Source organism: Doryrhamphus excisus, linkage group LG7 (genome assembly GCF_037039965.1).
Source record: "Doryrhamphus excisus strain RoL-2023G ecotype Guam linkage group LG7, RoL_Dexc_Guam_v1.1, whole genome shotgun sequence".
Classification (NCBI taxonomy): Eukaryota; Metazoa; Chordata; class Actinopteri; order Syngnathiformes; family Syngnathidae; genus Doryrhamphus; species Doryrhamphus excisus.
The window spans coordinates 12,522,155-12,534,869 of NC_136363.1; positions in this window are offsets into that span (position 1 = coordinate 12,522,155).

The following is a 12,715-nucleotide window of genomic DNA, read 5'->3' on the forward strand; positions in this document are numbered from 1 at the left end:
GTAAAAGTCAGGCTGACAACTGATTTTATAGCACGAAGACCTGGTATCGGAAGTATCGATATTTCAGTATCGATCTGCACATCAAGAGTTTCAGTTGTGTTGCCGCAATTTTACAGCACAGCCGTTGTTGTCATATGGCACATACGGAGACCAGCAAAAATGTTAGAAAAGGTTGTCATTTGCATGCCAAGCCACTAGTTGGCGACGTCACTTGGCGACAGCACTGAAGCAAAACATGCTAACTGTGTCATTTCCAAAGACGTACGTGGTTGCGAAATCTTGCTATAAAAACGCTTTTCAGCATGAACACACGATAAATATTCAAAAACCTACGCAATCGTCGTGCAACTCACCGCAATAGGACGCAATTAGCAAAAGAAGCTAGCCTGCATTACTAACTGCTCACGAGCTAATGCTAAGGCGTCTGCTGGGGTAGCGTCAGACTAATCCAAAACAGTACGCAGAGGCTTGTCATTGTTTTGAAGAACAGAAAAAGGAAACGGCGGCTAACTTGGCTCCGAGATGTGAGCGACACCCCGCTATTGTGCCTCTGTGTGTGTGCGTATGTGTGTGTGTGTGTGTGTGTGTGCACGACATACTCCAGTGTCTGTCCTTTGTAAAGGTTTGGACATGGTGTCATTGTTCGCCCTTGTCGCTTCCCCTGTTGGCGGGTCTCTTGACTTGTTTGCCTTGGTGACACACACACGCACACACACACACACACACACACACACACACACACACACACACACACACAAGGGTCGTAAAGGACATGTAAACGTTGACCCACTGACACTAATCCCTGTTTCGTCCCTACCATGACTATGCTAAAGTGGCCAACTTGCTAGTGCCTTTGTTTACCTTTCAGCTTTGACATCTTTAGTTGGAAATCACACAAAAATGGTAATGGTAATGGTAATGGTAATGGTAATGGTAATGGTAATGGTAATGGTAATGGTAATGGTAATGGTAATGGTAATGGTAATGGTAATGGTTTTATTTCATTTGAACATGCATCAGATTACAATTGAGTGCATCCCATAATCAGTTCCCAGTTCCACATGTCCAAAAGGAGAAGGAAGAAGCAAAGCTTATTAAATCCTACCCACCCATCTGGTACTTTTACAATCAGTAACGCTTACATTTGTTCACTTCCTGCTTTCCTAATATAATACATTTTTTAAAATAATTTATATATTTTTATTTAATTTTATTTATTTAATTTTAATTTTATTTAATTTATTTAAATAAAATGTATTTAATTTATTTAAATAATTAATTTTATTCACTTTTATTTTAATTTAATTTTTTTTAATTTTTTGTTTAAAGTAGGAGGTGATATGAGCATCCAATGCCATAATGGGTACCATAGTAAGTGTCAATATAGTGATATATATAGCACATCATGACTGGTTCAAGACTCTTCATCCTTGTATTTAGCAAACATCAACTGCTTGTATTGTTTCTTGAATTGGCTCATCGTTGTGCATTGTTTGATTTCCTTACTCAATCCATTCCATAGTTTGATTCCACATACTGAAATGCTATGGCTAGCATAATGTAGTCCTAGCATAGAAGTGTTTAAATCTTAAAGGGAAAGTGCATGTTTTTAGGAATGTTGTTTTTGCTATTAAAACACCTCCAAGAAGGTCTTATGGTTTTCCATCCATGCAGTGAGGATGTAGTAATGTTCATGGTAACGTGTAATACTTACAGTATTAAGTATCATGAAGAAATACCTGATCCACAGTAAATGAGTTAACATAAAAAATGGGGTGGGGGTGTTTTGGTGGGCGGACGCCGTCAGGAAGGGAACCTTGGCTGAGCGGCCAAACATCATCTGTGTGACGTTCCAAAACGCTCGGGTAATCGCCGCCATCCCTTGCCTCCGGTACATTGGATATCTAAGTGGGACAGGTGTATTGGAGGGTGAACACAGAGCACCTGTTGGGGGGGGGGATTTCTCACCACCTTGAGGAGCCGGTGGTGGTGGGGGCCCTAGGGGAGAATGTCCGGTGGGTGGCCAGGGTAGCGATGAGAGGGTGAAAGTGGACAATTTACTTTCATTCTCAATCTCTTTTTTTTATCTCTTTGTATATCTTTACAACACACAGAAAGAGAATATATCCAGAAAGTCTATTTTCCTTTAAGTGGTCTCTTGGCCACGTTCCATGCCAAAAAGTGTCTCTGTGATGTCGGCAACCTTGCCGACTGTTGTCCTGCGGAAACACGCCAACGTCCAACCTCTCATCTTCGCTGGCTAATTCCCTAACAAGCCTGAACAGCTTTTAACGTTTGACATTTGGCCTCACGCCTTGGGAGTGACGGGTGGGGGGGGGGGGGGGGGGCAGACAGACTTAATAGTCAGATTTTTTTTAATAAGGGGGTGTCAAGCCCTCCAGCAGTGAGCGAGGGGTTGCTGACTCTTCTGACCTCGCTAATGGCGGCGTGGGTCAGGAGTCAGCTGGAGGAAGCGTCTGCGGAGCGCGTGAGGAGCGCCTGGGAACCCGAAGCTGGCCGTGTGATCCCGTGAAATTGATCTCTCCAGATTCTGATGTGTGTGTGTGTGTGGTGGCATGAGACACCGCGGTGGAAATGCTTGATCCCGACACGCCGTGACCAGGGTGCCCAGTCTACTCGCCTGTCTGTCTGTCGAGGGAGGGGGTCGACTCGATCCTCCACAATTAAGATCACCGGCACAATAATCCCTGATAAAAACACCAGCTATGTGTACTTCCTATCCACCACCCACTCTGCTCCACAACACGTTTATGGTAGCACACACCAGCAGCCATTGAGGTTTTTATGCTAGAGCAGGGGTCTTAAACACGCGGCCCGCGGGCCAAATGTGGCCTTCAGGACACTAGTTTGAGACCCCCGCCTTGATATGAAAGTTTAATGTAAGATTAATGTTCATGTTAAAGGTTAAATAACTGTTAATAGTTATCCTCCCCATCCGTGTGGAAGTGGTAAGTTTTTGGCTTTTTAAGTTTAAAGGAAATAACTTGGAGGCTACCATTTAGGTCGCTAGCTCTCTAGTTTGCGAGTTAGCATGTGTCACAAGACCCTGCAGTTGTGCAATATGTTGTAAATATAAACAGTATAATTGTGACTATAGTCGTGTTTTGTCATGTCTACAGGGCTCTAATAATGTAATAAATGTAATTAAAAAAATAATGTCTACCCACCAACTATATGTGGTTTCTTAAGTTTTTATTATTTGCAGTTTTATTTTTTTATTATATTTATTTACTTATTACTGATTGATTGATTTTCTTTATTCTTGATTTGTTTATTTATTTTTCATCTTATTTTGCGTAGAAAAAAACAAAGATATTTACAGTGAAATGTTTTATCAGAGCTTTTATTGTAGAAAATCGGAACCAAAGCAAAGTTTATTCATTTTTCTGTTTTTAATAAATGCGTTTTTTTTTTTTTTTTTGGAAAACCTGATGCGGCCCAGCCTCGCCCAGACCCTAGCTCCAGAGGCCCCCAGGTAAATTGAGTTTGAGACCCCTGTGCTAGAGGATGCTAGCTGTCCGCTCCTATTAAAGACGGTCTGAGCAGATCCAACATGGAGGACGTCTGGGATCCAGACCTTTCATCTGCTCCTCTTCTCTTTTCAAGCCTCCTCCGGCTGTCTGCTCGCCTCGCTTGCATGCGACCACTTCAGAACCGGGCCTGGTCTTATGAGTCCCCCCCCCACCCCGCCCTTTCCCGACTTCCCTCTCAAGAGGCTTTGCGCAGACATTTCCCAACAATCCCCGCTATTAGCGGAGGCTTGTGATGTCTGCGTCCGCCCGACTGTGGGGGAGTTGGTGGGTCGGGGGGAGGCGGGTGGGGGGGGCAACCTCCCTTGAGGCCTGCTGAGGAGAGACAAGAACTATGACAGGAATCCGGTCTGATTCGGATCCTTCAGAAGCGCTGCCATGAGGGATTGATGTAATGTGTGCATCAAAACACGCTCGGTGACAATTAAAGGGAGGGAGGGGCGACGATGACAAGCGCTCCCTCGCACGCGTCATGTGACACTGTTCTCATAATAGACTCCTTTTAATCAAATCTTTTGGTCACACTCAACTGAAACGCATTTTCATGTTTTCTTATGTGCTGTTTAGCAACTTTACAAAAGTACAACATAGTACTACATACGTACTGTAGTGTCATACATACGTACTGCCATGTCCTTTGTCATGTGATCCTGCTACCAAACTACCAAACGGCAACCAAGGTTACTTCCCTACTTTGTCTTTTTCTGCTTAAAGGAGGTACAAATGGGACTGAAGGTTAGCAAAAACAGTGTGATGTTCTGCACGCTCAGCAAACATAGTGACCCACGATTGATGCCGGATAACACACACACACACACATTGACGTGCTCAAGATGCTGCACTAACACTTAGTCAAGCACGTAATGGGATTAAGCGCCAGAACACACACATGTACACACACTGGTTAAAGAGGTCACCGCCTGGTAGTCAGACCACCGGGCTACACACACACACACACACACACACACACACACACACACACATTGACTGATGTCCAGCTGACATCTCTGTCTACTGAATGATGAGAATATCGTGGGGGGATGCTGAATGTGTGCGTGTGCGCTAGTGTGTAATGCAACGGCTGCTCACGGCCATCTACACAGCTGTCTGCTAGACACACACACACACACACACACACATGTACATAGATGTACACTATGCGCATGTGAGAGATCCCCCCCACGACTGCTTCCCAGGGAAGGAGGGGAAATAGCTGCAAAGGACAACACACACACCAGCTGACCACACACGACAACGCACACACACACACACATGATCCAAAAGACGCTCTGGCACATGTTGCACTTGATGTACGTGTGTACTTACTGTATAATCGCTAGTATAAACAATAAAACCATGTACACAAGTAGTACCCCACCATAACTAAGCCTTGTACACAAAGTATTAGCAGTTCATAAATATCTTCATAACAACATTAGTTTGTTGGCACCACAGTCCCATGGCTAGCTAGCGTGCCCCGGGTCTTTCCCGAGGCCTCCTACTGGTTGGAGGTGCCCTGAACACCTCCCATAAGGTGGTCCGTGGTCCTCACAGGATTCCTCGAGGACCACGGTGCAAATCAGCGGAATTCATTCTCTGTGTCCGTGAAACACACGTGGAGCGGTTGGACAAGCCAGCATCATCGGCAAACCAAGCTAGCTAGCTAGCTAACGTGTCAGGTAGGAAGGAAAGTCACATGCCGCTGAAGATGACGAGAAGGGAAAAAGATATTCTGACATGTGTGCGATTATTTCTTGTTTGGTGTTAACCACACATAGTTGCTTTGTAGCTTTTGTTTGGCGGGAGTGTGTGCGTTTGGGTCTGCTCGTGTGCGTACAGTTGTGGTTACTCCATGCACGCACGCCGGCGCTCTAATGGGATGCTGTTTGTCGTCTTTATGTGTGCGAGGCCGAGTGTGGGAGCGAGACACAGCCCAGAGACACAGCCCAAGAGACACTGAGATAATAAGGAAGCAAGAAATTAAAGGGGGACGGGGACAAGGAAAGACCAAAGACCCTCACAGGAAATTGCAAAAGGCGTACAGAGACAAAAAAAAAGCTAGGTTCTTGGTATATCAGTCATATCGTATCACCACGACCAAAAAAAAAAAAAAAAAAAAGCAAAACAACGGGACCATTGACTGTAAGGCCACTACAGCCAATCAGGACACGGAAGAAAGTCATTTGTGGAAAAGGCACAATAACAAGGGTGAAATGTGCAGCCATTCAAACAGAAAGGTTAGCCACTGTTTTATAGCAGCTGTAATGATGGGGCGGTAAACATGCTAACAATGCTAACAGAATGTCCCGTCTAGGATGTAAACATTTAGTAAAGTGTGTGTGTGTACTCACAGGTAGTGTTTCCTTTCAGCTGATGCTGTTTCCCCCTCATGTCCGGCAACAGTTGTCAGACTTCCTGTCGTGCCAGCCGTGCGTGATGTCACTTCCTGTGTGCCCAAACTCAGCTTGTGTCGCAATCATGTCGGGGGAAAAAGGACAAGCGGGGACAAAGTGAGCGGTATTATCTTTGGAAAGACTCATTGAGTTGAGTTAGATGGGTGCATGTACCGCTTTGGCCGCCGTGACCCGCTTTGGGGATGAATGCTTGGCAGGACGGGCGGAGGACACGTGGTTCATTGACTGGCGAGGACGGCCTGGCAGCGCTCCTTCCGCTCATCATTGTGCGCCGGGAGGCTCCCAGGACCCCGGGAAGGTTTTCGCACAACGGACCGACACACATTCAGGGGGCCGTGTGAGAACCTCGGCGAGGTCTCTCCGAGGCCGCACAGATGTGCCTCTTGGCACCTCAACGGGTTGCGGCCGGGGGGGGGCGGGTGATTCGGGGCTGGGACTTTTCTCAGGTCTGGAGGGAGGAGGGGAGCGGTAGGGAGCGGAGAGGCCGAACTGGGGGCCCCCAGAGCCCGGATGAGAGCTTTCTTTGTGGGACACAAAGCATTGTCTGTGCTGGGAAAGGCCACGGAGGATGGGAACGCCGCCCAGAGCTGCAGATTCTAGCCGTGTGTGTGCGTGTGTGTGTGTTGGAGTGAAAGTGTGTGTGTTTTGTTGTACTCGCGACGTGTGCGATCAGCAGCTGGAGACATCAGAGCCGGCCTTTTATTTCACCCTCAAGAATCCCGACAATCGCGGGGCTGAGTCACGCCACAATTCTGCCGCCGACCCTTCCTCACGAACACATGACCAATTCCAGACGGCGAGTCGCTGTAACTTAGCTTGCGTGCTAACCACTAACCAGCGCGCCCTGCCGCAATGACTCTCCGTCTTTTGTTGTGTTTTGTCTTCACACGGCCGGCCTGCGTGTTTCTCCTCCACGCGTCACTTCGTCAAAGGAATACGCAATCAAAGCTAATGCTAGCAATTAACTGACAACTCAGTCGCTAGCAGCACTTTGAAGTGATCATCTTTGGGGAGTCGACAACAGAAAACACACATGAAAACATGCTAGTTACGTAACCGTAGGCTAACTCGCCCGATCTGGGGAACCTCGCTTCATCCACTCTTCTGACTTGTTGCAATATGTGATACCGGTGCTGGAGCCTATCCCAGCTGTCTTGGGGCGAGAGGCGGGGTACACCCTGGACTGGTGGCCAGCCAATCACAGGGCACATATAGACAAACAACCATTCACACTCACATTCATACCTATGGACAATTTGGAATTTGGCCAATTAACCTAGCATGTTTTTGGAATGTGGGAGGAAACCGGAGTACCCGGAGAAAACCCACGCATGCACGGGGAGAACATGCAAACTCCACACAGAGATGGCCGAGGGTGGAATTGAACCCTGGTCTCCTAGCTGTGAGGTCTGCGCGCTAACCACTCGATCACCGTGCGGCCCCTATATTATCATTGTTTAACACAAACCTCCCCTTGTCTTTATTTAGCCATTCAATGCACGCTTTAACTGCATGCTAATTTTTTCAGCTTGGGTGGAACCTCACTCCAATCCCATTCTCTCTGGTGTCGCCATGTGCGCTATTAGTTTGTAGAGCAAAGTATTACAGGCATGGCATTACAGGTTGCAGGGAACTCTATATTGAATGCACAATTGCTACATACATGCTAACATTTCCAGCTGAGGGGGAACCTCACTCCATCACCTGTTGTTGCTATGGGCAACATTACACATCCAGTAGCACCAACAGAACAATGTACAATTGCACAGACTGGATCGTGCCATTTATCGCTCACTTCAGTTAGTCCCGTGTTGCTGGATAGGTGACGCTAGCGTGTTTTGAACCGAAGACGTCACCGTTTAAAAGCGGCCTTCGACCCTTCTGACATATTACGCCCTGGAGGGAGGGAGTTGTTGCTATGACGACGGTCCCGCCTTTTCCATGCAGTAATAATGATAAGATACGCTGCTAATTGATGAAGGATGAGGAAGCACAGCAGCTATTTTTAAAAAGGTTTGGGAACCGTTTGTTTCTTGTTGAAGCTGGTGGGCGGGTGCTGGATTGGGGTGGGAATTGAGGGAAATTGTCAGAAAGCCAAAGACAAAGGAAGAACGACAAGAAAACGGCAGAAGTGCTTTATGTGGAGAGAACAATAATGAAGACGGGTACTTTTTCCCTTCGGGGAGGCGAGGTGAGGGGGCCGTACAGACGAACGTGAACAAGTAAATCCAAAGCGCAGACAGAGGGTTGGCTTGGAGGTGAAGCGGGATAAAAGCAGAGGCGTCTAATTGCCGTCGCCACATAATTAGACGACATGCAGCCTGTTAGCGAGACACCTCAGCACAGCCAGCCAACGCCACGCCCTCGCCGTCTTTGTGTTTTTTATTTATACGTACGTGAGGCGAGCGTGACCCCTCGGCTATTCCTGCCAACCACCGTGGAAAGCCCCCGCCGCTTGAAGGCCCGCTGCTGTCTCACAGTTTGTTCAGCTATTTCTGGTGGTGGAAATCTTATTCCAGAAGAGAAAACAAGAGGGCCCTGAGAGAGGTCCACGCCGGGAAATTGGGGAAAACTTTCTGTGGGGCGGGGGGGACGGGATGGCGAGACAGCCGTCCCCATTCCAGGTAGAATCTTCTTGGCAAAAAAGAAACGGCCGAAGGGTGTCTTTGTTTCGTCTCTGGGTGTCGGTGTAGCTTGGGTTGAGGTGTCTCCTTTCCACACCGTAACTGACTCATACCCGCTACTTCCTGCCTCTTTCCTTATCCTGCTCTGCTCGGAAACACGGAGTTGGGTTACTTAGCATCTTGGCAGGAATGGGAATTCAGTGTCATTTTCACACCATCATGATCTCTTGATGGCAAAAGCAAGAAAGCCTTCTCTCTCCAACGTTACTGGCATGACGAGGACTTCCCACCTGTTCATGATCCTTCAATGGAACAATGGAACATCAGGTTGTGCAGGGGTGTCAAACGGCGATTGGAGAAGTGGAGATGTTGCAGGATGCAACCCTTGTGACTGAAGGCCCTCGTCTGTGCGGTAATGCTTTTTCCAAGGCTGCACTTGCACTATGCTAGCATGTCTCACAAAGCACTGTACCCCCCCCCCCCCCCCCCAAACCAGGCCCCCTGGTTGTTTTTTTTTTATCAACTTTGTCTTTTTCTTCTTCGCTCCAGGACATTTTTGAACTGTCAAACTAAACAAACGAAGACCGGCATATTTTCATCTGGAAAGAAAAGGAGGAAGCTTTGAATTTTGAATGCCCACACTTCAAATGCAGAGAGCTGCCATGGTAGTCGGACACACACACACACACACACACATACACACAAACACACACACACACACGGAAGGTAAATCATTGGATTTCAACAAAGAGGAGGCCACAGTAGCGGTTACTGCGGCTATGACTTGCCGCACGCACACACGTCTGCCTCTCATTTGGCAGGTTATTGTTGTGTTACACACACACACACTCGCACAGTGAAATCCCCCTGGCGGGCGGCCTCTCCTGTTTCAGCGCATGCTAGGAGCGCCATTGTGGTCAGCGGCGCGCATACAGGAGAGTCCTTGTGTGCGAGCGCCCATAACAACTGTGCCAGCGACCTTTGACCCATGACAGCATGGGAAAGTAGGTGTATTCAGCTGTCCGGGTACTAAAGCCCCCCCCCGCAAAAAAAAGTAATGATGGTGGGACCACAATTAGGAGCATCAATAGCAACGTACGGCCACTCGTATTTGTGATGTCATATTGTGCTCCCGTGTCATGGAGACAGTTTGGGGCGCTACACGGATTATTAGGGGCCCATTTCAGCACGAGAACAAGAAAAAGTAGAAATATTTGGGGGCAATTTTACAAGAATAAAGTCAAAATATTGACAAATAAGTCAAATTCGAGAAAAAAATAGAAAAAAATGTGATGGGAATAAGGACACATTTCCATCCCATGCAGACACATACTGTATGTGGCCTTGAGGGACGAGGGACTGGGGGACACATAAGGAGACAAATATAAATCTGAAGACATCTCTGAACTATATGGACATTAACATGGACTAGTAGAGACCTAAAAAAAACAGGAAGGTCCCACTATAAAGACACACACAGACTAGTATTTTCAGGCTAGGAGGAGGCGCCCACACTGCGGGGACACATTAGCATAAGACGGGGACACGTGCAGACTACGCACTCGCACAGAGGGACTTTTTGAGACGGAGACATATTTCTCACAGTCCCAGTCAGGGCAGGAATGCCAAGTATCCCACAACCTCGGGGGCCTGGTGGGCTCACCATTTAACGGCTTTGCCCGTTCCCATGTCACACGGCGGAGACGGCGGAGACGGCGGGTGGGCGGAGGCCTTGCGTTCCCACTGGGCGGTGGTGGCGGCGGCGTTCACACGGTCACCTCAGTAACCGGGACAGGGTGGCCTTTTGCCGTAGAGCTCCTGACAGGAAGTGAACGGCCGTCTTAGGAATTAGGTGCTTCTGGAGTAGAGGGCCACGCCCCTCCCCCCGCCCCCCATGTGACATGTGTCCTCACTAATAACGGGTCAAGCAAGGGATCAAGCAAGCAAGCAAGCTTGTAATCCTTTGGGGCAGCTGCTACTCTCACACTCACAGGTGTCCCAGCGAGAGGGGATGATAAGTGGTGGGGGGGCGGGAGCGTCCCCCCACCCCCGGTGAAAAACCAGTCACTGATACGCATGTGAATGGACGCACGTCTGCATGGTGCGCGCTCTCGTGCGCTGCGGGGGCTCTCCCTGTCAAGACGACAGCTGACAGTGATGAATATTTCACCAATGCTTATCACAGGACCCCCGCCCCCAAACTATCACATTTTACATCTACTATTTGACTTGCGCATTTTGCCTTGACCTGTTTTCTTACTCAATTGCAGAGAGTACCAGGCTGTTGCATGACAAATGATAAAAAAATGTAACAATCATCATCATCATCCAAAGTGATGCGTTGTTTTCTGAAGGCCAACAAAAAACATTCCCAGTGTGTGTCCTCACATGGGGTGATAAACACGCCTCCACGTTTCCATGTGTAATACGTGCGCCCACACACTTTCTCAACATGCTAAAACACACGCAGAAGCCCAAGGAAGCTCCCGTTTTCCCACCACCATGGACATGCTGGGAACGTCTTGCTCTGTAATTGATTCCGCCCCGCCTGCTCCACGAGTTTAACTTGGCCTCACAAACACACCCGAGCGCACACACACGCCCTTCTTCCTTATCTACGTATCTCAAGCGTCCAAGCAGCGACAAAGTGGATAAAAAGTGTGGTTATCTCCCAAGCGTGGCCTTCGGAGGTTCACAGTGTTTGGTTTAATCTGAGACTTTATCGCCAATGTTACTCTGGAAAGGTCACAAATCCGACATTGCGTTCATTGTGGGCTTCGTCGGTGAAGGTTTAAAGCCAGGGTGGGAAATCGTTTTAGCATTACAAGTTTTCTTGTCTTTTTTTTTAAACTCCTTAACCATGCATTCCTTCTAACGGCCAGCAGGGGGCGACGCCATGGGTCTGCGTTTAAACACAACACTTCTTTCCTCACACATGTTATCACGACAGCCCCTCCCTTGCATTATCACACAGCCCCCGGGCCGCCAATTAGCAATCAGCGACTGGCTGCTTATCAATTAGAGCCATCGTGGTTGTCAGGGCAACTCCCCCCCCCGACTTCAAAGTCCCTCATCAAAGACGTCTCCAAGATAAGAAGACGCTTTCAGAAGCGGACGTGGACTTTCACTTGAAATCAACAACTTTGTGACGGCCGGCTTCGGACTTCAAAGCCGAGATAAAAACAAACACGCAGGCTGTCAAGGTGGCGATCCGGTCGCTACCTGCCAGGCCACAGGACAGGCTTTTCCGGAAAAAGGCTCCACATCCACAATAACTGACAACTGACTTCACAAAACACGTGGATCCCTTTTACGGATGAAATGAGTGGAACTTGGCCAAGATTTGTTTATTTATTGAGTACTAGTACTTGAATATTAGGTACCAAAAAGGTCAGAATATTTCTTTTCCAGTTGAAGTCTATATTACATCTCCACATTTGTATCCGACTTATAGACTGTTTGGGCACCCAAGGGCAAAAAGTGCACGTTTTCCCTTCAACAACTTTAGACGCTCGTCCCCAAAAGGGCCGATAAATTCTACCAAAAATATAACAAATATTTGTGATCCACTTAAACTGCATCAGTATTTTCCAAAAAATAAAGTACTGAAAAATGCACCTCATTTTGGGAGGGTACTGCATATTTTATTTTATTTTATTTTATTTTATTTTATTTTATTTTATTTTATTTTATTTTATTTTATTTTATTTTATTCATTTTCTACCGCTTTTTCCTCACGAGGGTGGCAGGGGGTGCTGGAGCCTATCCCAGTTGTCTTCGGGCGAGAGGCGGGGTACACCCTCCACACAGAGATGGCCGAGGGTGGAATTGAACCCTGGTCTCCTAGCTGTTATTTTATTTAATTTTATTTAATTTTATTTAATTTTATTTAATTGTATTTAATTTTATTTAATTTTATTTAATTCTCAAAAACCCTCAGATTATTATTTTTTATTAAAAAAAAACCCAAATGATTTCAAATGTCATATCTGTTCTATTTATGACTTTTTGACCCCTAAAGAAACAGCATTAAGTTGTACCAAAGTCTGCTCGGTCGTACTCACCGCCATTTCAATGAACATTCATTGTGATGGGCGCTTTAAAAGAGGGCGTGGCCTGGTAGGAA